Source organism: Rosa rugosa, chromosome 4, assembly GCF_958449725.1.
Source record: "Rosa rugosa chromosome 4, drRosRugo1.1, whole genome shotgun sequence".
NCBI lineage: Eukaryota > Viridiplantae > Streptophyta > Magnoliopsida > Rosales > Rosaceae > Rosa > Rosa rugosa.
The window spans coordinates 21,224,241-21,249,434 of record NC_084823.1 but is presented as its reverse complement, the minus strand read 5'-3'; the positions used below and the strand labels follow the sequence as shown (position 1 = coordinate 21,249,434).

Sequence of the window (25,194 nt, the reverse complement as noted above, 5' to 3'; positions counted from 1 at the left end):
ATTCAACCACCGGGCTTCAAAACAAACATTTTGGCACGCCCAGTGGGACACCACCAGAGTCTTTTTATGTTCACCATCATTGGGATGCCAGAGGAAAATCTTTACCAAAAGAAATTCCTGAAGTCATGGCTACGATAGAAGGCTATGTGCCCATTCCCATTCCAGAGAATGCGAGCATAGAAGAGCGGCTTGATATCCTTCAAAAGAATTCTACCGCATACCATGAGAATCTGAGAAAAGCCCTCGCGGAGGACCGTCGACGGCTCGATGAGTTCACGATTTCGGTCACAAAGCTCGAGTTGGGGGCACAACAAACACAAGGCGAATTGGAACGTCAAGAACCTGCTCGTGAAGAAGTCGTTTCTGAGACTAACTTGCCTATAGGTGGCAATCAACCTAAGGGTCTCACTGGTGAGTCACAGCCTTACACAGAGGCTGTGCATGGAAAAGGTCATCAACAAGATTGTTCTTTTGACAATACAATTGTCTCTGAACAAATATCTGATTTCTCCACTGATCAAGCCAAATATGTGGCTACTGATCAGATGCATGGGGGGCAAGATATGGCCCATGATCATCCCTTTGATCAAAAGAAGCAAGTTCATGATCATTTTAATTGTGACTCTGCTACTGGACGTCTTGGTGAAGGTGATCAAAATCAGAGCCAACTTAATTATCAATTAAGTTGTGGTCTACAGAAGCCAATTTGTGGCTTTATTAATCAATTCAACTTGAAGTTCTTCATATATTCTTCAAGGCCAAGCGGTGGCTTTGATATATGTGGAGGGCACATCTACAACCCACGTTGCATGAATGGCCAGAACAATTATTCTAGTGGCCAAGTTGTCCTTCGCAACTGTAAATTTGAGTATCATCAATACAAGTTAACTCTTGTTTACAATTATCCAGCAAGTGAAGTTCTTGATGTGGAGAATTCAGACCAACAAGTGGTTGTCTATAATGGCCAATCTGTGGCTAATCCTGAAGACACCATGTTCTATGACATGGTAGTTGGCGACAAAGCTGATCTTGAAACATCTTCATCTCCTCAATTGCAATTGAAGATCATGCCTCGTCAACCAACAAAGATACTTGGGGGCAAGAATACCCCTCTCACGAGCCAAATTCCTCCAAATTCTTCAACGAGAAGTATCTTTGTTCTTTTCCTACAAGCTCTCACAGGAGGAATTTTTACCCTACAAATTTTGATACACCGGAGCTTGGAGTGAAGCATAGATGACCTCCCCCGTGGTCTTCTAGAGGTTAGCCAAACATAGTGTTGCTAGCTTCTTTCTTTCTTTGCTTTTAATTTTTTGTTAATTTTTCGTTTCTATTTTTCTTTTCATTAAAAAAAAAAAAAAAAAAAGTTGAATTTGGTAAGGGGTTGTGAATCATAACGGAATAGGTGAAGTCTCTTTTGTTAATATTGGCCTAAACTCCTTATTGGTGCCTAGTTCAGGTCCCTTAAGGTTAAGGGAGGCTTTTATTAACACTTGTTGAACTGTCTTCACACTTATGACCTTTCTCATCTTAGTAAGTATAGCCTATGTGAAATGATGTCTAGAAAAGGGACAACGTTCATGACAGGTTCTTGAATCCAGAAGTGCGTGCAAATGGGCCTAAACCACTATGTGGGAGTAGCTCATGCCAAAATGGATTCTGCCTCTCTTGTTCGCCCTCCCCCACCTGGCCATTTCAGTAAGGTTGCCCAAAGGATTTGAAAGAAAATTTGTGTCTAGACGACTATACTTGGGCCGCATGTCTAAACCTTGATTCACAATGTCTTATTAAAATTAAAAAAAAAAAAAAATACAAAAATACAAAAAGAGTTTCAAATTTGTGCGTCGCGGAGGATGCAAAAAATTGTGTTCTTGCCTAATAGTGGCTGGAACTTGCTAATATACTTAAGAGACCATTGGTATTGGTCTGGGCACATATACAAGAGGCATTTAATATGCCTAGTATGGTATTAGCAGTGGAGGAGGTCAAATCAATATTTTTGCCAATAATTGTGGCGAAAGCTGGGTTACGAATTGTTGGCAGCGAAGTGGTTTTAATTACATGGCCTCGCAAAGGATGATTCGCGAAGGAAGACTGGCGATTAATATATGTATGCTCATTATATATAATTAAGAGGGAGAGAGTCCACTGTTCAAGTAATTTTAGTCAAGCCAATACAAGTGGCTTTGGAGCAACGACATTATAAGAGGAGTGCTGATTCAAGACCTCTTTAGTCAAGACGAGGACCTTTGACTTCGAGGTCTGGAGGGCAATGTTTGGACCCAAAATGAACATTTTGGCCTGACAAGGCATGTGTTGGAGAAATTGAGCCAATGTCAGTGGCTCAAGCTATATATTGTCGACAAGCTCGAAATATATATTTATAGGCTAAATAAAGCCTACTATGGAAGCATGGAAGCATGAAAAGTTAACTTTAGCACATTTTCCTACTTCGGCTAGGAGAAACCGAGCTAAACAAGGAAGGAGGGGCGGCAGACTAACCAAATGAAATCTAAATGTGCTGAAACTTTCCAGATCCATTCTAGACAGCCCAAGGATCATTTCTTATGAAGAGTGCAAGAGTTTTTTTTGAGTGGAAGGCCTTCAAACAATCAGCCCAATTTTCTACAGAAGCAAAACTGGACCTGTAAGAGGTCCAGCAGCATTTTCGGCCCAACCACATGGAATAAAAATCTGAAAATTTGTCAGGATGATCTACACTCATAGTGGAACATTTCATATGAAGAAGTCGAAGGCATATAATGAAGTCTTGTTGGAGAAATAATTGAAGGAATAAAGGGGCAGAAACTGACCTAAAACCAGCTTAATATTCACATGTTCATGTTTCCTACCCACATGAAGAAAGCTAGATGCTTTTCTCTTTTTCCTTGGATATATTTTTCTTCTACAATCTCTTTAATAGATCATCACCACTTCCATGTTGCTGCACCTTCATGCTTTGCTTTCATTTCATCTTTTCTCTATCTTTTCCATATTTTACAAGTGAACTTAGATCTACTTTCATTATTTTTCTTCCACTCATCATTTCACTCTTCTTTTTCTTCCCTATATAAACACCTTCTCCTCTCATTCTAAAACACCCATTCACATACAACATCAAAACATCTCTAAGATGATCTAAGTTCTCTCTAGAGCAAACCTCTCTAAGAGCAACTCCTCTCCCTCTCTTTCTCTTTCTCTTATCGGTGATCACACTCCTAGTCCTAGTCTTCTCAGAAGCCGACTTTCAGTGCCACCAAACCCTCTGTCAACGTGCTTCGGTCCTAGTCTCCTCGGGAGCCGACGGTAGTGCCGCGACCACAACGGTTACAGAACCAGCCAAGCAAGGGTAACGCCCTAGCAACCCAGCCAAGCTAAAGTCACGCTTTAGCAAGATCTCAACATTTCCCGGTGATGTCGCTCTGCTCGATCTACAATATTGAGTATCGATTGTGTTAACAAGAAGAAACTTCAGCAAAGTCCTCACCACGAGGCAGAAAGAATCCCCATGACGAGGTTGGTGCTCTCCTCGTCTACAATCGCTTGAAAAGAAGTCAGGTCAAGGGACATCCCCGACGACCGTACCCGAACGGTGCTGGCATGCCCGCGCAGAAAAGAGACTGTTGACCAGCTGCAGCAAAATTGGAGCCAAACAACCGGCACCTCTAAAGAGATTTATAACTGTAATGTTCATCACTAAAATTCGTACTATATACATCATATGTTTTGGTCTGATTATTACACTTTCGTAAACCAGGGAGCTACTTTTCAACCATCTGGAGCCACTTTTTGGATGTAGATAAAGTTGATATTCATATGTATTTATATGTAATTCCAATAAATTGACTCTATTAAAAAAGATACATTTTCCCCTATGATATATCCCCGATATTTCTGATATCTCCATTTTTTAAAGTTTCGGTAGATATATAGATCAAAGATTGAAATATCTGCGATATTGCCGATATCTCCTTTTTTCGACGGACCGATATATCTAGGGGGTTAATATGTTATCTTCCACCATATCCCCCGAAATTTCTCCTATATCATCAAATATCCCTGATATATTAGATATTTAAGATATATCCTCGATAAAATGAAGAAATATTTGTAAAATCTGATGAAAAAAAATAGAAAAAACTTAGTAATTCTCTAAATACAAATTTGTGTGAAGAGAGATCTACTCAAGGCAAATCTGGGTGAGGAGAAATCTCCTCAAGATGAATCTAAGTGAGGAAAAATACCCTCAAGGCGATTCTGGTTGAGAAGTAATTCAAAAAGTGGTGTAATTAAATGAATCATTTCGTACTGTGTAGTTTGTGACTGCAGTCTGTATGTAGTCTATAGTTGAATAATAGAAAGAAGATCAATTATTCAAATGAGGCTAAGTGCCCCATCTAATGTTTCTTCAATTGCCTTAAGTTTTGACTCTATTAGTTTAGGCACAGAGCGCAGTGGGACCTCAAATGAATCTTATGAAGACAACAATCAATTTGGCTAAGATGCTTATAGATGTAATTAATATGAAGAAGTACATGATCAGTCATCCAGTTTAATTCATCTTTATTATCCCCTTATAGGGGAAACAGTCGGCAGCTCTAAAGAGATATATATCTATAATGTTCATCACTACAATTCGCACTATATGGATTATATGTTTTGGTTTGATTATTGCATTTTCGTAGATCAGCGAGTGACTTTTCAACCACCTAGGGTCTCTTTTTGGTTGTAGATGAAGTTGACACTACTACACTTTGGGGCAAAGGCCACACTCTCCTAGCCACAGATGAATTAAAGCGTGGAGATCTCCACCCAATTTGCTCAGTTGGTAAAAGATTCCCACTTTTCCGATTACAATCCTGTCTATGCAATTGTTTACTATATTTTTTCTATCACCTGGCCCAGTTTCACTGTTACAAGCAGAGGATTTGAGCATTTTACCGCACCAATTGAAATTGAAAGAACGGTAAATTATTTTTTTCTTTTCTTTTATAAACTTTTTGTCCATCAGATTTTATCTTCTTCCCATCTCTTTCTCTCTCTCTCTCTCTCTTTCATGTCGCAGTCCTCTCCAGTCCATGGCAACAACAACAGTAATTTTCAGCAAGCTAGCTCTCTCAATCAGATTAGCAATCCGCTGCTCATTGTTAGGGCTTCAAGAGTATCGGCCATTATCCTCTATTGCGAATGGTTTCTATATGTGTTTGGCTTTATCTTAGTCAAATGGTGAGGATACCATACCCGTATGGACAAAAATCTCAGATTTGTAGGAAAGGTACAACAAATAGGTTTCCTTTTTGAATGGAGAATTGATTCTTTTCCTTATGTTTGGTTGTTTCTTGATTTTGTTTTTAGGCTCTTGCATGCCCTTTTGTAAGACAGATCTAAATTTTGGGGTTAACTTTCGAATGTGAGAATGAAACTTTTCATATATATATATATATATATATAATTTTTTTTTTTTTAAAAGAAGGCTTCTTTTTATGATCATTGGATTAGGCAAAGTTGGGAAAACTTTGATTAGAAATTTTTTTTCCTAAAAATCCATGCCAGATAAACAGTGGTCCCTATATGAATGCTTTGGCATATCAGAAACTAGAAACTATATCTCAACTTCCAAACTCGGAAAATTGTTTGTGTTGGGTTCTTCCAGAAACATGAGAAAGGCTAGTGGGTTTTGATTAGACAATTTCAAGTTATGTTTTATCCTTTATAAATTGTGTTCAGTTTGTGGTTCTGACCCTTATAAGTCATGTGAATTGGTGAGCGTCTTTGCTATTCTCTTGTTGTTTTCCAATCCATTTTTGCTGAAATGATTAGCAACTTATATTGTTCCTTTAAGACTTTTGACTTTGGTTGTTTCTATTATCTATAGATGGGTACTGACTTGCACCATGTGCTGAACTAGGCCATTTTCTGGAAACTGAAGCATCGGGCTCTCGAATGTGAGTTTATTTGCTTGTTTTTGATTTGCTTTTCTTTCTGTTCTTGTTGTTTGTTTGTCATTCGGTTTTCAGGAGAATTGCTGCTTACATCTTTTTCTTTTTGAGTTGAATATTAGCTAAATTTGGTAAAGCTGGAAATGGGTAACTAATTAGACCCAAGAAAGGCTGCACTTGAAAAGTATATTTCTTTGAAATCGATCTCAGGTGCTTCAAGTATGGAACTTTATTCTGTCCGGGCCCTAATTTACACTTATTGTTTGACATCTGATTGACTTGGACTTTGGGGGTTTTTAGTTGTGCTTGTTATTTTGTTATTCTATTTGATCAAAGTTGATCCTTTTTTTTTTTTTTTTTCCTTTTAACATCAATTTGATCAATTAATTTCCAGGTTGCAATACTAGTGGAGATTGAGGTTGTCTTTAATTGAAATTAAAATTCCAATATGTTGTTCATGTACTTTGGACTTGAGTACAGTTGGAGTGGCAATTGAAACTCCTAAGATTCTTGATTGATTATCTGTTTGATTGTTAAGTATGAAATTTCAGAAATGGGTATTGTTCACCAATCTCTTAAGTTCCATTTTGTGTTGAACATAGAATTCTCTATAATGCTTGTGGATAATTTTCTGTTGAACTTAGAAAAAATTCATGCCCACTTGGCCCCATGTCTATACTAGTTGAATTGATGGTACAAATTTTATAGCAATTGGTAAGTTGTTTTTGGCTGTGATGGTAAATTGTGTGCTACATTAAGTCTAGTTGTCTTTTTGTTCATTTTGCAGCCTACCACAGAAAATGGCACGCTGAATTTCTGGTATTGCTGCATGTCCCAATCGAACTGCAATATCGGTTAATCGGGTTAGTGAGTCTTTTTCTTCCTATGTTCAGGTTAGTCATTGTAAACTGTCCTACACCATTGTTATTTGTATTTAATCTTTTCTCTGACATAATGTTTTAGGAGGTTATCGTTTGGAACAAACAGCCGCAAAAGCTTATGATATAACAAAACTCAAGCACGTGAGTAGACAAAAATATGTTACTCACTGAGAAGGTAACCTAAGTAGCTCTAATTCTAGCATGTATAGTACTATCGCCTTCAAACAATATATCTAAGTTGTGTGCTTGGAGTTGATACCTATTTGACATGCTGTTTTTTATTATTTATTTATCAGGAAAATTTATATCAAGTCCAACTCAAAGTATCCAGCTTCCATGTTGAATTTTGAAGAGTCTGAGCTGTTGTTTGAGACAGGGAGAAGTTAAGGCAACGTCAGTTAGTAGTCAAGGCAAGGTCAATTACTAGTCAGTATGTAGAGGTTACAGAGTTAGAGCTCTTGTTGAAGCCTAGGAGAAGTTGAGGTAATAAACCATTTGGTTTGTTGATTAGTATCTAGAGAACTATATGTATTGATGTATTAAAGTTTAAATAGAAAGATTTATGTATCTGGTTTGTTGAATTTTACAATATAGGAAATTATTGTTATATATTCAACAATCAGATATTGGATTTTCATTATATGTACCAGGGAAAAAAAAATTCAGATATTGAGAATTCTTTATGAACAATATTTTTTTTTTAATATTTATATTGATGAAGACACCAACCCAGCGTAAGTGTGGCCATAACATTTTATATGAAGAAATGGGGCCCATCATGTCAGAAATTCAAAACAATCGTGACTTTGTAACTGAAGCGTGGGTATTTTTGCTAAAGCAACGGGCCTACAGAGCACTGACCCAAAGAAACGTGGCTGCAATGTGGCAATGGCTCATGGACACACACGTATGTGGCCTTTGGCCCAAATTTGTCACCAATAGTGTGTGTGGCCATTGCTTATTATTGTAGTAGTGTGACATTCATATGTATTTTTATGTAATTCCAATAAATTGACTCTTCCAAAAACGATATTTGTTATCCTGTATCCCCGATATTTCCTATATCTTCATTTTTCAAAGTTTCGATAGATACAGTTATTTTAATCCTTATTCAGAACTACGCATCCGAATGACACTACTCGGCTACTGAACCTTGATCTTATATTTCTTTTTTAGTTTTTTTTTCTTTTCATTTTCTTCTTCAGCACCTTATTTATAGAAAGGGATTTCGTCACTTTACACTAATTCTAGGGATGTCTCAATTTTCCCCTGTGAGGCCCCAAAATTTTTTATTTAATTTTCGAAGGAATGTTTCGCCAATAGGAACTTAACGAGGCGATAGAAGTGGAAGAAAATGATTTAAGAGATGTCTTTGGTGATGAGATTACAAATTTGGCCATATGATTTAAGTTCGGAACAATGTTCTTTCATTTCGGCCTAAAATGTTACGAAAGTTTATCGAGAGAAATTGTGGAAGTTAATTTGAAATGAAGATAAAGTGGATTTTTACGAAATCGAGTTTTGAGGCTAGCGCGAAGTCAAGGATATAAAAATGGTATTGTCGAGGAAAACCAATCGAAGGTTACGAGCTTGAAACCCGAAACTAATCAGTTTGGAGGATTGCACAATTTGTCGTAAGGGTGAAATCGTCATTTCATACTCATAAGTATAAATAGAGAGTTAACAACTAGAAAACCCTAAGAACACTCTCTGTTTGGACCCAAAATGAATATTTTGGCCTGACAAGGCATGTGTTGGAGAAATTGAGTCAATGTCAGTGGCTCAAGCTATATATTGTCGACAAGCTCGAAATATATATTTAGAGGCTAAATAAAGCCTACTATGGAAGCATGGAAAGTTAACTTTAGCACATTTTCCTACTTCGGCTAGGAGAAACCGAGCTAAACAAGGAAGGAGGGGCGGCAGACTAACCAAATGAAATCTAAATGTGCTGAAACTTTCCAGATCCATTCTAGACAGCCCAAGGATCATTTCTTATGAAGAGTGCAAGAGCTTTTTTTGAGTGGAAGGCCTTCAAACAATCAGCCCAATTTTCTACAGAAGCAAAACTGGAAAACTGGACCTGTAAGAGGTCCAGCAGCATTATCGGCCCAACCACATGGAATAAAAATCTGAAAATTTGTCAGGATGATCTACACTCATAGTGGAACATTTCATATGAAGAAGTCGAAGGCATATAATGAAGTCTTGTTGGAGAAATAATTGAAGGAATAAAGGGGCAGAAACTGACCTAAAACCAGCTTAATATTCACATGTTCATGTTTCCTACCCACATGAAGAAAGCTAGATGCTTTTCTCTTTTTCCTTGGATATATTTTTCTTCTACAATCTCTTTAATAGATCATCACCACTTCCATGTTGCTGCACCTTCATGCTTTGCTTTCATTTCATCTTTTCTCTATCTTTTCCATATTTTACAAGTGAACTTAGATCTACTTTCATTATTTTTCTTCCACTCATCATTTCACTCTTCTTTTTCTTCCCTATATAAACACTTTCTCCTCTCATTCTAAAAACACACATTCACAACACAACATCAAAACATCTCTAAGATGATCTAAGTTCTCTCTAGAGCAACCTCTCTAAGAGCAACTCCTCTCCTTCTCTTTCTCTTACCGGTGATCACACTCCTAGTCCTAGTCTTCTCAGAAGCCGACTTTCAGTGGCACCAAACCCTCTGTCAACGTACTTCGGTCCTAGTCTCCTCGAGAGCCGATTGTAGTACCACGACCAAACACCGACACGACACACATTCACATTCAACAACAACATCTCTAAGATGATCTAAGTTCTCTCTAGAGCAAACCTCTCTAAGAGCAACTCCTCTCCCTCTCTTTCTCTTTCTCTTACCGGTGATCACACTCCTAGTCCTAGTCTTCTCAGAAGCCGACTTTCAGTGCCACCAAACCCTCTGTCAACGTGCTTCGGTCCTAGTCTCCTCGGGAGCCAACGGTAGTGTCGCGACCACAACGGTTACAGAACCAGCCAAGCAAGGGTAACGCCCTAGCAACCCAGCCAAGCTAAAGTCACGCTTTAGCAAGATCTCAACATTTCCCGGTGATGTCGCTCTGCTCGATCTACAACATTGAGTATCGATTGTGTTAACAAGAAGAAACTTCAGCAAAGTCCTCACCACGAGGCAGAAAGAATCCCCACGACGAGGTTGGTGCTCTCCTCGTCTACAATCGCTTGAAAGAAGTCAGGTCAAGGGACAACCCCGACGACCGCACCCGAACGATGCTGGCACGCCCGCGCAGAAAAGAGACTGTTGACCAGCTGCAGCAAAATTGGAGCCAAACACTCTCCCTCTCTCAGTCGTACTCCTCTCTCTCCCGAACCCTCTCCTCTCTTCCTCTCTCCTTCTCTCTGCCATCGCCGGATTGTGTGTGGAAATGTCAAACAGATTGTTCGTCTGTCATGCATATCAAATATTCCTTGATCGCATCAATAAGGTGCCCATATTCTCCACCTCATCGATAGTATAAACAACAGCATAAGTGTTTAATTCCAATACAAGAGAACAAAAAAAAAAATCCAGCTTGGATGCAAGTTGCTAATCCAGAGTTAATCATCATATGCCTTGAACTCCGAGTACCCTTCTATGAGTTGAACTACGTTATTGACTAGCAGTTCGATTATGTTTCTTGTCACTTATTTATAGTATTGGTTATCGTTCCAAAGATTTAAGGGGGTTTAGTAACCCTTTAAAGATTTCCCCAGTTTAAACACAAAAAACAACTGTTCAAAGTCTACAACTGGATTAGTATAAATTTAACCTAAATATATTTTATGGAGCACTCTGACATTTGCAACTACTCATACGTAGATTATCAAATTCAAAAACCATAAAGATTAATACCCAATTAGTATTTTCAATACAAAGATGATCCCAGCAACAAGTTATTGAAAAGCAGTGTTGAATTGGGTCGAAATGAGAAGCAGAGAGGTACCGTTTGGTTATTGGGTTTGTGAGTAGCGGAGTCCTTGAGTTGTTCCACAGGGTTTAACAGCGAATTTCACAAGCTGAAGCTAGAGGAATTGAAGACAATCGAAAATAGAGAGAGAGAGAGAGCAAGTAGTGGCGAAATGAATTGAAGCCCAAAGGCTGGCGGTGGCAAATGAGATGAATAGCACTTGGAATTGGAGAGAGCCCATTTTAGGTATCAGAAGTCCTACATTGCTTAGCCATACATGGGCCAAGCCCAAACCTAGTATTAATTGCCCCTCATGTGGGACATGATTTTCCTCGAACCACAACAAATGTGGCCTGTCCAGAAACCTAAATATCTCCCCAGTAATATGAAATACAAACTGCAAGTCCTCAGCCAATCTCTACTATTAGAAATGGAGGTGTAGAGTTTGGTGTCAAAGGCTTCACCAAAAATGAAAGTGCCTAAAAAACCAAGCCAAACACATGGCACGTAATAAATAAATAAAAGGTTTCGATGGGCATTATTGTAAAAGTTATACAAGAAAAATCACGCAATATAAATAGCGTCATACAGAAAGAGAAAGAACCAGATGCACAAATGAGTAACGCACGAGTCGCACGAACGATGAACTGCCATGTGCACGACGACTTTGGAGATCGTGGTGATCGGAGTAAAACTGGCTTCAACTAACATATAAAGGAGAGACATGGCCAAGAAGAGGAAAAGAGTAAAATAAGTCTAAATTCAAATACATCAAAATCCTTACTCCGTTCAGAATTTGTTCTTCGGATGATTTTTAGGGTTTCTTTTTCCATAGATTCTGGATTTTCCTTCGGATAATTATGGTTCAGATAACTTCTCATTGATTCTCTATTGAACTAATTTGTTTTTCCAATTGCACCAATTTTCTTATGGTTCGTTTCTTTTTTTTCTTCTTGATTGAGTATATCGTTTCTGGTCTAGTAATTGATTCTATAATTTGTGCTATTCAATTTTCTCTTGGACTGCAGAAAGTGCTACGTTTTGGTTATTGTGTGGTGAATTGGGTTCACCAATCTGGACAACAAAGGTGTTACCTAAATCTATTATGCGGGTTCTAACTACTCTCTTCATTCGTGGTTATTTTCTCCATATTCTTTGTCATGGAAATTGATACTTCTGAGTTCTTTTTCATTTGTCATCAGGTTTTTTGGATATATCATAGTATTGTTGAGGCTACCTCAATGCTATCGAGGGTGACAACTTTTACCTGAAAATGTGAAAAGTAAATACAAACATAGTTGTTTTGTCTGATATTGGTTTTGCATTTTGGTTCTTCCAATAATTTACGTCAATTTGTAGAACCATATGCACATAAAGATTGAATAAAATTGAGGTGCACAGTAGCTGGGAAGTGGAACTTATCATGCACAAAGAATCATATATTAGGTTACTTTGAATATTTTTTTTATGCATTGCACTCTTTTGTCTATTGGCTTTTTTATTTTAATTGAATGAATTTGTGCTTGGGAAATCTACTTGATTTCAAACGTATTTGATTTTTTTTTTTTAAACAGCCCAGGAGTGAATTGCATGGTATGTAAGATTTTGTGGACTTATCAATCTCTATTAGGAATGCAACAACTTGCTTCTCTACTAGCAGAATAAGTAATTGGATTGAGTTGCAATTATCTCGTAAGGTGAATGATATATCGAAGTTATTCAGCCAAAATTATCTTTTGTTTTGACTTGGTATCAGAGCAGAGATCCGATCCTGGACTCTGACTCATTGTTCTTTGATCCTTGACCCTTGTTCTTTGTGCTTGGATTTGTTCCTTGTCCTTTGATCATTTCATCACCGTTGCCTTCTTATATTTCCAAGTACTTTGTTATTTTTCCTTCCGCTGCATATTCACCAGGGTGAAAGCTCCTTCTTCCCCCGTGTTCTCCTCAAGTCTGACTTGTAACTACTGCAAGAATCCAGGCCACATCAAAGCAAACTGTTACAGGTTGGTTGGTTTTCCAGCAGGCTACTTTGATAGGCCACGACCTCAGGACAACAAACCTAAGGGAAAGGCTGAAAGTCGTCTTGTTCAAGACCAAGATTACTATGCGGTGACAAAATCAGATCACACCAACTTTGCTGGTAAGGATACCGCATCCGTAAGTTGCGGTGGTAATGGTAAGATTGGAGTTGCTTTAAAACTTTCTGGCTTTACTGGTGGTAATACTTGGATAATTGATTCTGGAGCATCTGACCATATGACCTATGATCGTAGTTTCTTTCTTTTTCTCAATCCACCCTCTATTTCCTCTGTTGTCAATGCCAATGGTGATTCTTTTCCTGTTTTAGGAATAGGGTCTGTTCGTCTCACCCCTTCTTTGACACTACATGATGTTCTTTATGTCCCTGATCTCTCTCATCATCTTATATCTGTGCCTCAGCTTAATACTCAATCTCGGTGTTCTGTAACATATTTTCCTTTGTATGTGATTTTTCAGGACCTCCTCACCAGGGAAATAATCGGCAAGGGTTATCTGAGGGGTCGACTATTCCATCTGGATTGCATGTTTGCCGGAATGAAGCCGGAGAAGGCAGTCCAAGCAGCTTTGATTTCGACTGGGGTTACTAATCAAGTTGAAGAGTTATGGCTATGGCATCGGAGATTGGGACATCCTTCCTTTAGTGTCATGAAGAAATCTATGTCATCCTTGTTTCTGGGCATTGATGAGTCTAAGTTGCATTGTGAGTCATGTGTCTTAGCTAAAAGTCATCGTACTAGTTATCCTTTGAGTACTACTAGGAGTTCTTTTCCTTTTGAGCTTATTCATTCTGATGTCTGGGGACCTTCCCGTGAGTCAACATTGTCTGGCAAACATTGGTTTGTTTTGTTTATTGATGATTATACCCATCTTACTTGGGTCGCTTTGTTGAAACACAAATATGAAGTCTTCTCTGCTTTCCAAGAATTTTTTGCTCTTGTTCAAAATCAATTTGGAGCCAATATTAAAGTCTTTCGTTCTGATAATGGGGGGGGGGAGTTTGTCAATTCTCAGTTTCACCAATTCTTTCATTCTCATGGGATTATTCATCAAACTACTTGCCCTCAAACCCCTGAACAAAATGGGGTCTCAGAAAGAAAGAATCGTCATGTTCTTGACATAGCTCGGTCTCTTCTATTTAGTGCTCATATGCCTAAGTATCTTTGGGGAGATGCAATTCTTACTGCTTGTCATCTCATCAATAGGCTACCTTCCTCTGTTCTCAATGGTCAAACCCCCTATGCTGCCCTTTCAAATCATGTGTCTGTCCCTTCGTTTTCTAATCTCCCTGCTCGTGTCTTTGGGTGTGTTGTGTTCGTCCATGTTCCTAAGAATCAACGGTCCAAACTCGATGCCAGGGCATTAAAGTGTGTATTTGTGGGCTATGGTGTTCATCAGAAGGGCTACAAGTGTTTTCATCCTCCTACACAGAAAGTTTTTGTTACCATGGACGTAACCTTTTATGAGGATGCATGTTATTTTTCTCCCATCAATCCTTCACTTCAGGGGGAGAAACACACTTTTTTGGAAGAGAAGTCTTGTGGGATTAAAATTCAGCCCATTGAAGCCAATGACACTCCTGCAGAAACAGAAAAGGCAATTGCCGAACAGAGCAATGCGAGTTCCGAAACAGAAAAGGCAATTGCTAAATCGTCTACCCTTCACCATGCAACTTCCGAACAGAGCATTGCGAGTTCCGAAACAGAAAAGGTAATTGCTGAATCGTCTACCCTTCGCCATGCAACTGCCGAACAGAGCATTGCGAGTTCCGAAACAGAAGAGACAATTGCCGAATCGTCTACCCTCCAAGAAGGCCAAGCTCCTCCACCCCTCTTAGATACAGATAACCCTTGTCAACCAATCCCTGAGGAGCGTCCCAATCTTGAGGTTAGTGGTGTTTCTTCTAACTCTGATAATTGTGATAGTGTTTATGTTTTGCCTCCTAGGTCCACCCGTGGTAAACCACCTCGTCAATATGAGCCAAGTTTAGATGTTAAGTCTAAGTATGCCATAGCTAACTTTGTATCCACCCACCGGTTATCCAAATCCCATGCTTCTTTTGTGAATCAAATATCCTCTGTATGTGTTCCCAGTAAAGTGCAGGATGCTCTCAAGGATCCCAAATGGTCTCAAGCGATGAATGAAGAGATGGAGGCATTGGAGAAGAATAATACTTGGGAGTTGGTGCCACCTCCACAAGGAAAGAGAGTTGTTGGATGTAGATGGGTGTTTACTATCAAACACAATGCAGATGGTTCAGTGAACAGGTATAAGGCAAGACTTGTTGCAAAGGGATATACTCAAACATATGGCGTGGATTATGAGGAGACCTTTTCTCCAGTAGCAAAGATTAATACTGTTCGAGTGTTGATGTCTCTAGCAGCTAATCTAGATTGGCCTTTGCAACAGTTTGATGTAAAGAATGCCTTTCTTCATGGAGAGCTATCTGAAGAAGTCTATATGGATCTAGCACCAGGATATGAGGCAAGCACAAGAGGTAGATTTGTGTGTAAGTTAAATAAGTCCTTGTATGGACTCAAACAATCACCACGAGCTTGGTTTGGAAGATTCTCTCAAGCTATGCGTCGGTTTGGGTACAAGCAGAGCAACTCTGACCATACATTGTTTCTGAAACGCAGTGAAGGTAAATTAACTGCCTTGATTATTTATGTTGATGTTATGATAATTACTGGTGATAATTCAGAGGAGGTTGAAAGATTAAAAAATCTGCTTGCATCAGAGTTTGAGATGAAAGATCTTGGTTCTCTTAAATATTTTTTGGGGATTGAGGTCGCCAGGGGGAGTTCAGGAATTTTCTTGTGCCAGAGAAAATATGTGCTTGATTTGTTGACAGAGACAGGAATGCTAGGGTGTAGACATGCTGATACTCCTATTGAGCAGAATCATAAACTGGCTGAGTACCCTAATCAAACTCTTACAGAGAAAGCTCGCTATCAAAGATTAGTTGGCAGATTAATTTATCTCTCACATACTCGGCCAGACATTGCATATGCAGTTAGTGTTGTGAGTCAATTCATGCATAATCCAAGTGAAACTCATATGAAAGCTGTGATCCGTATTCTGAGGTATTTAAAGTCTGCGCCTGGAAAAGGCTTGATGTTTTCAAAGCATAATCATCTGGATGTTAGTGGTTATACAGATGCAGATTGGGCAGGTTGTGTTACAGATAGAAAATCCACTTCTGGTTACTTCACTTTTGTCGGTGGTAATCTTGTTACTTGGAGAAGTAAGAAACAAAAGGTTCTGGCAAGGTCAAGTGCTGAAGCAGAGTATAGAGGTATGGCTCATGGAGTTTGTGAATTACTTTGGTTGAGAAATTTACTTCGTGATTTGGGATTTAAACCCAAATGAGCCATGGATTTGTATTGTGATAATAAGGCAGCGGTGGATATTGCTCACAACCCAGTTCAACATGACAGAACTAAGCATGTTGAGGTTGACAGACATTTCATTAAAGAGAAGCTTGATGCTAAGCTTATCTCTTTTCCGTTTGTCCACTCAGAAGAACAGTTAGCTGATGTTCTCACGAAAGCAGTATCGAGCAAGGCATTTCATGACTCACTTGGCAAGTTGGGCATTTGTGATCTGTATGCGCCAACTTGAGGGAGAGTGTTGGCGTGAGTCATACTTACCTTATTTATGTAGATATTCTGTAATATTATGTGATCTGTAATATTCTGTAATATATGTAGTATTATTAGATTTACTACTTGCCTTAGGAGTAGTACTTGTCTTATTAGACACAATTGTAATTTGTATATAATTCCTTCTTGTAAGGTGAATGAGATATCGAAGTTATTCAGCCAAAATTATCTCTTGTTTTGACTATGAATAGTTACATCTTTATAGATAATCTTATGTAATCATTTGGAAGAATTGTAGACACCTTAAACAGATGTTACGGTTCTTCAATCTTCTATTTAATTTAAATAGCTTTAGGTTGTATGAAACCATATACAAAATTAAGTCAGAGAGAAAACCCTAGCCGCTTCTCAGAGTTTCTCATGATCCGTCCGACGGCGAGCCCTATGGGCATCGTCGTCGGACGGGATGGTACGGGGACTGTTGTCCTGGCATTGGTCGGCTGTTGTGAACGTGCCCGGGGTGGGCGAGCAGTAGGTGTGGGGAGACCGAGTCCAACCTGTATAGATCGGATCCGATCTGGTGCAGCGGGGTTCTGTTGGGTGCCAATGATCAGAGGCGCATCATGCTGCTGTCGCCGGCGGGAAGGGAGTGAGGGCGCGATGTGGATGGAGGGGCGACAGTCGGAGGAAGCCGGATCCAGCGAGGTCGGAGGCGGAGGTTTTTGGGCTGCGCTGGTCTTGGACCAACCGGTAGCGGGATCCGGCCGGTTTCAGGGAACGCCGGCGGTGGACCAACCATCCTGGACAAACCGGATTGGTGGAGAGTTGGAGGTGGAGACCCGAAGCCGGTGGTGGTGCGACAAGGAGATGGGGAAGTCGGGGGTGGCTGTTCTAGAAATGGGCTGGGCTTTACATTTGGGCTTTGGTCTCTTTGCTGTTGCCTGGGTTTGGGCTCAAATCTTGGGCCCTGCCTTGGCTTTTATTTTCTTTAAAGTATTTAATTATTTATGTTGTTTAGTTTTGTTGTGCTTTCTGCGAGCAATAAGTACCTACATTAGTTGTGTAGGGCTAGTCGGGTTTGGTGCCTGTTTGCGCACTCTATGTGTCTTGTCTGCTCTAGGTAGGAGGCGAGTTCCTTGCTTGGTCAAATGGTCGCTTCCTCCTAGTGGCAGGGTGAAACTTGGTGTCACTGGATGTATTTTCCAGTGGCAACATGATGGGAAAGCTGTGAGTATGGAAATTATGCTTTGCTGTATTCAAGTTGCAGATCGAGTTATCTTTCCGTTGTGTCACCGCTGGGAAGCAAATCGAACCGTCTGGAGCGCGTTCTTTGCTAGTTGGTGCGTATTTGAATACAATTGTTTAGTAGAGACTCATGATTTTATTTCAGGATGTACTCTAGGTGCCTATTGTAATCAGGGGTTTAGGCTCAATGTCCCCCCCTTGTATTCGACAGTTTCATTAATCAAGGCTTGAGGGCAGCCGCACCAGCCCTTTATTCAAAAAAAAAAAAAAAAAAATAGCTTTAGGTTAAGTGTAAGACCTCGGAAATTTGTTATTAATTCCTAAATATTTCCTGGGATTAATAAAGTGTTCGTTTGTACGATTTCGTAGTTCGAGGGTGGAGTGGAATTATTTTCGGACGAATAATTATTCGAAGTGCACGTTTTAGGGGGCTCACAAAGTTTGACTTTTTATACATTTAGATTCTGTGAGAACTTCCTTCACAAAAGTCGTAGAGCGCGTCGATACGAGTTCGTGGACATGTGGAACGCGGAAATCGGAGTTCGTATGAAGAAGTTATGGCCGTCGGAAAAACTTTCCATTTTGGTATATATGGGATTTTTCCGGAAAAATATCAGAAAAATCTGACTTTCCATTTTGGGAAAGTTTTCTCTCTCCTCTCTCCCGACCCGGTTTCGCCCCTCCCACTTCGCCGGCCGATATCTTCACCGTCCGGCCACCAATCGGTGCGATTCCAAAGGTAATCCTGCTCTCCTCAGTCCCCTCTACACGTCTGTGGTGGTTATTTGTCGTGGAAAGCACCGTACACGGCGGTACAAGGCCGAGAAGTGGAGCTGCCGACGTTGAAATCGCCTCCGTGGGTTCTTCCTCCTCCGGCCACTATAGCTCGAGTTCTTTGAGGGTTTTTCTTGCCCAGAGGACGTAGATGCTGCCCTCCAAGCGGCTTGCAACGATTCAAAGTGTGGAAGTCGAATTTTGAAGATTGTGATTCTAGGGTTCATCGGTTTTCAAAACTTGCGAGGTAAATTCCGGCCAAATGGCTTTGTTTCTGACTTGGTGCTAGTTATGAAAGTTTCAATTGGAGTTGAGATGAAGAACTTTGATGTTGGAAGGTTTGTCAAATTTTGACTTTGGTTTGGTGGCGGTGCCGCCACTGTGGTGGTGGTTTCCGGCGGCTTCCGGCCACCTCTGGGGCAGTTTCTGCTCCTCAGTACGATCTACTCGTCGATACGAGCATTTCGATATATAGTTTGTAATTTTTGGAAATCGTATGAGCATGTTATGAATTTTCCAAGTTTTAGGGTTTTCGGTTCGATTGGTTTTTGATCCGTGAGGATTCGGCCGTCCAATTGACTTGTAGTTTTGTTATATTGATCGTATAAGTATTCCGGAGGCCTCGGATGAAGTTTCGCCTCGATTGACATTACTTTTGGGGATTTTAGTTCAACGGGGGTTTGAACTTTAATCGTTTTCGATCCGTATACTAAGTTGTGATGCATTTTACTTAGGTGATTGATGGAGTGTGTTCTGTACTTTATCTCGGCTGTAAGAGAAGACGCAGCGGGATTTAGAGGTGTGTAAATCTCACGGTGTTTCGGTTGATAAAGTAGTTATGTTTTAATTTAGTATATTTAAATTGTTAGCATGCAAAATCATATTTATCAAAATAAATTATTTGTTTTAAAATATATGAACTTGATCGACAACGGTTCATGGGTAAGTTAAAACATGGTTTTGATATAAAATGATTTTTGAGAAGTATAATTTATAAAACTATAGTTGGTATTAGTGGTTATTCCTGCGTGAATGACTACGTATATATATATATATTTACGTGGAATATATATATTGGATGGTGTGACATTGAGTGAAGAAATAATGGTGACTTTATTTGGATTCTTATTTCGAGCATTTACTTATGTCGGAAATATATATGTATTGGTGGAATTGTTGTGATGCAAACAATATTTGTGAGTGAGTTCATATATTGTTTTGGGGTATGACTTTTCGGAAAACAATATGTTGTGGGAAATGGTATTTCTATTGTTTTGAAAAGTGTTTGAAAATGTGGGAGTCACAGGTTGTGATTTCTCCTTTTTGGTGATTTGAAAACATTTTGGGTCCAGTGTGACTCGTTTGAATGTTTTGATCTAAGGGTCAGGTTGGCCTAAAGATCCGGGGTCGCAGGTTGTGACCTCAGGCAATATATCGTAAGGTTGAACCTCGGCTGAGGTGACAGATTACGATATATTCAGTTAGAGCTCTAGTCTGTTTGCCAACGTGTCCAGGTTGGACCGGATTTTCATATTGATTTGTTAGGTTAACATTTCTTATGATTTTGTCACGGGGTGACTTGTATTGTTTCTTTTGGGAAAAGAATGTTGGTTTTTAAGGAATCATGGTGTGTGTTTCTTTTCTTTGAGTTGAAAGGTTTTCCTCGGGATTGGTGTGTGTTGCTTCCTTAAATTGAATCGGTGGATTCCTCGTGATTTTGGTGTGAGTTATTTCTTCGAGTTGAAAGGTTTTCCTCGTTATTCACATGAGCTGTTTGATTTCCTTATTTATGTTCATTCTTCATTTCTTTTGTTTGCTTTATTGTAATCTCCTGAACTAAGTTATATGCAAGGATTACTGCTTTTGTATTGTTTGCTTTATTGTAATCTCCTGAACTAAGTTATATGCAGAGATTACTGCTTTTTGTATTGTTTGTTTTAATGCAAATTCCCGAACTAAAATCTATGCAGGGATTTATATGATTTCTTTTGTTTGTTTTCATGTGATCTCCTGAACTAAGTTTCTATGCAGGGATTACTGATTTTCCTTAATTCTTATTGTGGGTATAGTTGTGGGTTGTGATCTGTAGTGATTGGAAATGAGTATGTTTTCCTGGTTGTGCCGTTGAGGCAAAGGAATGGTGATCTGATAGATTGTGGGGACGTGAATTGTTTAAAATATTGGGAGTTATTTGTATAATTGGAGATTGTGGGAAGTGAGATAAAATGAATTGAGAGTCAGAGCTTGTGGGTTTTAGTTGGGTTGAAATTATTGAGCATGATATTGATTAGTTGAAACTTGATGTTTTTGTTGTGATAATTAAATATTGTTGCTTTAATTATCTCACGAATTGAGAAATTATAAGCATGAGTGACGTGAGTCACTTTATTTGAGTTTACTCATACGGGCTGAAAAGCTTACCGGGTTTGTTGTTTACATTCCCGGTGCACTATTCTATGGTGTAGGGGTTATTGTGCAGGTTAGAATATCGGGTGATCGTTATTGAAGCTGAGGTGGACTTTCCGTCACGTGGGTGTAGAAGGGCGCTCATACTTGTAGTCTTCCACTGTGTAGTGAGTTGGTGAGAGTGGTTACACGTTGAATTGATATTCAGTTTAATTTGTAAACTATTGTAATGTAATATGTGACTCTAAAGAACGAGTCGGTATTGACATTGTGAGTTTAGTTTGTTTGTTACTTAGTTTAAATGAAAAATTTTCTATATGTGTTTTCTTGTGTTTGTTCTCGCGTTTCGGATTTGAATTTAATTATTCAAAATTCGGGGCGTGACATTAAGTGAGTCAACTGCCATTGGGTTATACAATCTTAAAGATTGCGGATGAGCTGATCATCTTGTCACTGTTTGATGAGGTCTTTTTAATCGATAATTGACAGTGTTGCTCTGTTTGGAATTTGGATGCTAAAGTCAGTTGCTGTGGTTTTGTGTACATTCTCAAGGTCGATTGACATGTTAGGACTAATTTGCTTGTTCCTTTGCGCTGGAGTTTGGAATATATAGAAAGAAGAGTAGTTGTGCCAGACAGGCAGGGGAATAGAACATGTCCATGTTTTATGAACATCTTTGATGTTTAAGCTGGAAGTATCTGTATAGGAGCAGTCTAAATATTAAGCTTTTATTTTAACCAAGCAAGTTCCTAGTTCCTCATTTCGCAAGTTTAGATGAAACTCTACTGCTTGCTTGATTTTCTTCCATTGCCTAAAAATGTGGATGTGAAGAATAATAGCTTTCTTTCTCTGTAATGCTCTGCTTTGTAATGTACATTGTACAGTTATGGCTACCAAGGTTTTCATATCACTCCTAAACTGATGGAAGACGAACATGGGGTGGGTTACTTATTTTCATTGTTTCACATCACTTCCAAATATGGTTTCGCATGCTTGAACATGTAGAGCTTTGTGCTTGTTTTAGAGAACCAAACTAAAACACAATTCAAACACACACACACACATATAGTTTGGTTCTGAGCTTCCAATACACATATGTATTGTTTGCCAACTAGCTAGCTATTTGAAGAATTGTCTAACAATGGAGAGTGACAAGCGAACACTTGATCTTTCGAATAATGAAGAATGGTCCGTCTATTCAAAGAATACCCAAAAAAAAAGTGACGGATCTCACATATTCCAAGTGAGAAATCAAGTCTCATAAGAAAAATCAACCTATACTTTTGATCGATGTCTGATGGTCTAAAGTCAAATTCAAAATGAGACCTGCTGTAGTGCTGGTAAAAGAATCTGCCATTGGTGTTTCTCATGAGAGATTATTGCGACAGCAAATTAAGGTATTTTGTACAAAAAAGTTCGTTTCCTTTTTGACGGAAAAAGACTACTTCCTTTCTTTACTATTAAAAAAAAAAAAGGGTTTTTTACTTCAACAGTGTCTGAACTCTTCGAGGACTTTTGAAATGATACCTGAACTTTCAAAGTGATACCTGGGCTCTAATTTTCTTGTCAACGGAATACCTACAGTCAATTTCCGTCATGGAGCCGTTATCTGGAGGCACGTGAGGCCCACGTGATCAAAAAAATGAGGGCAAAACAGACTTTTTCTCCCAATTCTCCTTAAAAGTTAATCAAAAACTTATTTCCCTCCAAACCTTGGAAGACATGAGGTTCGAACCCCCAACCTCTCTCACAACAACTCCACTCCCCACCACTGGAGCACGAACTGCCCTCAGTATGATACCTCCAAACTTTATATTTATACTCTTTTTAGGAGATACCGAATAATTAAACAAAATATATAACCTTGGAAGACATGAGATTCGAACCCCCAGCCTTTTTCACAAGAGTTCAACTCCCCACCACTGGAGTACGAGTTGCCAGTGTTATAGTCTCTACAAACTTTTTATTTATACTGTTCTTAGGTGATAGATTAAACACAAAACAGAATCTTCTCTCTCTCTCTGTCTGTCTTGGTCTTCGACCTTTCTTCTTCTTCTTCTTCTGCGTTTAGTTCCTGCAATTCTGCTTCATCTTTTTTTCTTTTTTCTTCCTCCCCAACCCCCATCAAATCAACATCAGATTAATCCCCATCAAATTAACACATATCAACATCAGATTAATCTTCTTTTTTCTTCTGCGTTTAGTTCCTGCACATTAATCGGCGTTGGCGTAGGAAGTGGAGGCTGTGGGGGAGGAGGCGGGGAAGAGGTCGGAGGAGGCGAGGAAGTCGCGGCGGCCGGAGGAGGCGAGGGGACATGGAGAGAAGAGAACGGGACGGGCGGCGTCGGAGGAGTGACGTGGCGGGGGGATCATGACGGGGGAGAGAGAGTTGCCGGAGGGGGAAATGTTGGAGACGGGAGGGGAGGAAGCGATGGGCTCCGGGGCGGCGAAGACTTGGCAGACCTTCGGGTCGCTGACGAAGAAGATGAAAGAAAGCAGAGGGAAGAAGAATCTGAAAAACAAAAACAAGAAAGAAAGAAAGCAAAAAAAATAAAGAATAAAAAATAATAAAAAATACTTTTGAGGGTAAATTAGTCTTTTACTCTTATTTGTGCCTCACGTGGTCATAATTAACGATTCTGTGACGGAAATTGACGGTAGGTATTCCGTTGATAAGAAAATTAGAGTCCAGGTATCACGTTGATCACTTTGAAAGTTCAGGTATCATTTCAAAAGTCCTCGAAGAGTTCAGACACTGTTGAAAATAAAAAAACCCTTAAAAAAAAAATCCCGAAACATATATTAACTTTGAGGCAGATTTGAAGTTTAGGTCTTCACAATTTCTACATGTAATCCACCAATGGCTTCTTAACTGATTAATTTAGGGGAAAATCTCACAAATAGTACCTGACGTATCGGCCACTAATAACTTTCGTATCTTAAGTTAAAAAAATATCAGATTGGTACCTGGACTTGTAACCCCGACCCAATATTAATAACTGGGAACAGTAAAGCCGTTAACAGGGTTAAGTTTTCAAGGGTAGAGTCGCCCATTCTCTACCTATCTTCAACTCTATTCCTCTTTCCCAATTTTCAGACTCTCTCGGCAGGGACGATGACGTTGTAAACGTTGTGGGGAAGGAGTCTGTGAAGCAGATAAGAGGGTACTCAAAATTGGAGCTCGGGTCGGTTGGATCGGACAGCTCGTGGAGGGTCGGGGCGGAGATAGGGACAAGGGAGTCGGATAAGGAGAGTCTGAAGGAGTTGGTGAAGGCTGGGATTGATGTGGTGGTGTTGGATATCTCACAGATCCAGCTCATGGCATTGGTTGTTTGATGGTTCATTTTCGACTGCCATCAATGAACTTGCACGAAGACCTCCATTGTCGGCATCTTATCTGACCTACAGATTTTGGGAGCTAGTCATCTTCGTTCAGAGGAGCTAGCCGATCCTCTCTGATTTCATATACATGTCAGAGCAACCCCATAACAACCACCTCCCTCCAATGGGCTTTGTTAATTATTCAAAATCTCAACTGGGTTTTGTTGATTATATGAAATTTGACGTTTATTGTTAATTATGCTATTTTGTCTTCAGTGTTCAACTTAGACTCATTCAATTGTCAAACATAAACTGAGTTTTGTTATTTGTGTGAAATCTCAATTGGGTTTTGTTAATTATGTTAATTATGCAATTCTCGATTGAGTTTCTGTGATTGCATATGTGTTTGATCCATTTTATGATGAGTCTTGGAGCTAGAGGGAAGGAAGGCAACTCGCAGATGAGCTAGAGAGGATTTCATCTTCTCTCCCAGAAAGAAAAAGTTACAAATAATCAAATTCTGCTTCAATCCATTTTGCTATGCATCTACTCATCACACAACTACCCTTCAAAGAAAATTCACTTCTAGATGCAAATTAAATCCATATCATGATAACTACTGATACTCAATTGCGTTGCTTGTCTCGAAAAGTCAAAAGCATAATGGGGAGCTTTACCGAAGACAAATTTGGGTTTTTTGATGCCTATGAGGATATTGCATCAATGTCTAATGCAAGCTGTGAGAACATTGAGGTGTTGGATTCGACTTCTTCGGCTATGAGTTTCTGGTGTTGCAGACAGTTTGAAAATTGGGGAAGAGGAATAGGTTTCTCTTAAAAGGACATGTTTACCCTTGAAAAGTTAAGTCCGTTAACAACTTTACTGTTCCTAGGTACTAATATTAGGTCGGGATTAAAAGTCCAGGTACCAATCTGATATTTTTTGAACTTGAGGTACGAAAGTTATTAGTGGCCGATAGGTCAGGTACTGTTTGTGAGATTTTCCCTTAATTTAGGGAGTAAGATAAGCTGCAGGACTAGTTCTAGCC

The 25,194-nt window shown here is 39.4% G+C and overlaps 1 protein-coding gene and 1 long non-coding RNA gene across 2 annotated transcripts in view; one reads left to right on the top strand and one right to left on the bottom strand.

Moving 5' to 3' along the window:
• Window positions 1-10,856, bottom strand: part of LOC133745907 (uncharacterized) — a 37,244-nt gene extending 26,388 nt beyond the window's left edge. The window contains exon 1 of the mRNA XM_062174070.1: window positions 10,792-10,856. The gene's annotated coding sequence lies outside the window, so the exon portion shown is untranslated. The remainder of the gene's footprint in view (window positions 1-10,791) is intronic.
• On the top strand, window positions 2,710-7,510 carry LOC133741916 (uncharacterized). Its single transcript, XR_009862230.1, has 6 exons — window positions 2,710-3,683; window positions 4,733-5,275; window positions 5,876-5,945; window positions 6,727-6,802; window positions 6,903-6,995; window positions 7,117-7,510. It is a non-coding gene; the product is annotated as an uncharacterized LOC133741916 (long non-coding RNA).
• Window positions 10,857-25,194: the final 14,338 nt, after the last annotated feature.